At 45.9% G+C, this 669-nt stretch overlaps 1 long non-coding RNA gene across 1 annotated transcript; it reads right to left on the bottom strand.

The window, feature by feature from the left end:
• Positions 1-8: 8 nt before the first annotated feature.
• LOC111665397 (uncharacterized) lies at positions 9-663 on the bottom strand. The gene is made up of 3 exons (XR_002761497.2): positions 356-663; positions 182-260; positions 9-82 (listed from the first exon to the last, which is right to left on the bottom strand). It is a non-coding gene; the product is annotated as an uncharacterized LOC111665397 (long non-coding RNA).
• Between the last annotated feature and the right edge of the window lie 6 nt (positions 664-669).

Below are 669 nucleotides of genomic sequence, written 5' to 3'. Positions count from 1 at the left end.
TGAACGGTCACAGGTTACCTGGTTGAGGGTCGGTGAACACCTGGGGGAAGGACCTGAGGAACCTTTCTTCATCTGCTGAATCCTGAATTAAAGCACATTAAGAAAAGGTAAAAATGAAACAAAGCTTCCAGCCATCCAACATCTCACACCTCCTCCACGTCTTTGTTCTGGTGACGTCTACCTGCTGATGGACTGAGCCAGTTTCTGCTTCCTGCCGTTGGAGTGATCCTGCAGCCGCAGGCGCTGCACGAACGAATGAGCTGCAGATGACATCGTGATTAATGGCCGACACAACACTGGAGTCATTTCTGACATGATTTGACTTCAGACGAAAACAAAACATTGCTAACATTACCCAGAGCTCCTTTGGGCACAGAGAGGAGTTTGATCGGCTCGGCGTCGGGGGAAAGTCCGGACGCTTTCTGCAGAGCTCTCAGGATCTCAGTGTTCTGCAGGAGGAAACAGAGATTAGTCTGATGCTGGTATTATTGATAATCCTGTTTCCAACCAAACCAGAAATTATCTAAGTATAAAATTATATTTATATAAATGCTTTGAATACATTCCTCCCTCAAAGGTCCCTCACACAGTTTAGATATTAGACGTTTTGGTAAATCTGCTGACGACGGCTTTAATCTAAATCATGTGACCCTGCACGTTTCAGACCCC

Source organism: Seriola lalandi, unplaced genomic scaffold, assembly GCF_002814215.2.
Source record: "Seriola lalandi dorsalis isolate HSWRI2012SDOR001 ecotype SW California unplaced genomic scaffold, Sedor1 jcf7180002054638, whole genome shotgun sequence".
Lineage (NCBI taxonomy): Eukaryota > Metazoa > Chordata > Actinopteri > Carangiformes > Carangidae > Seriola > Seriola lalandi.
Note: the sequence above shows the minus strand (reverse complement) of the source record. Positions and strands in the feature narration are given on the sequence as shown.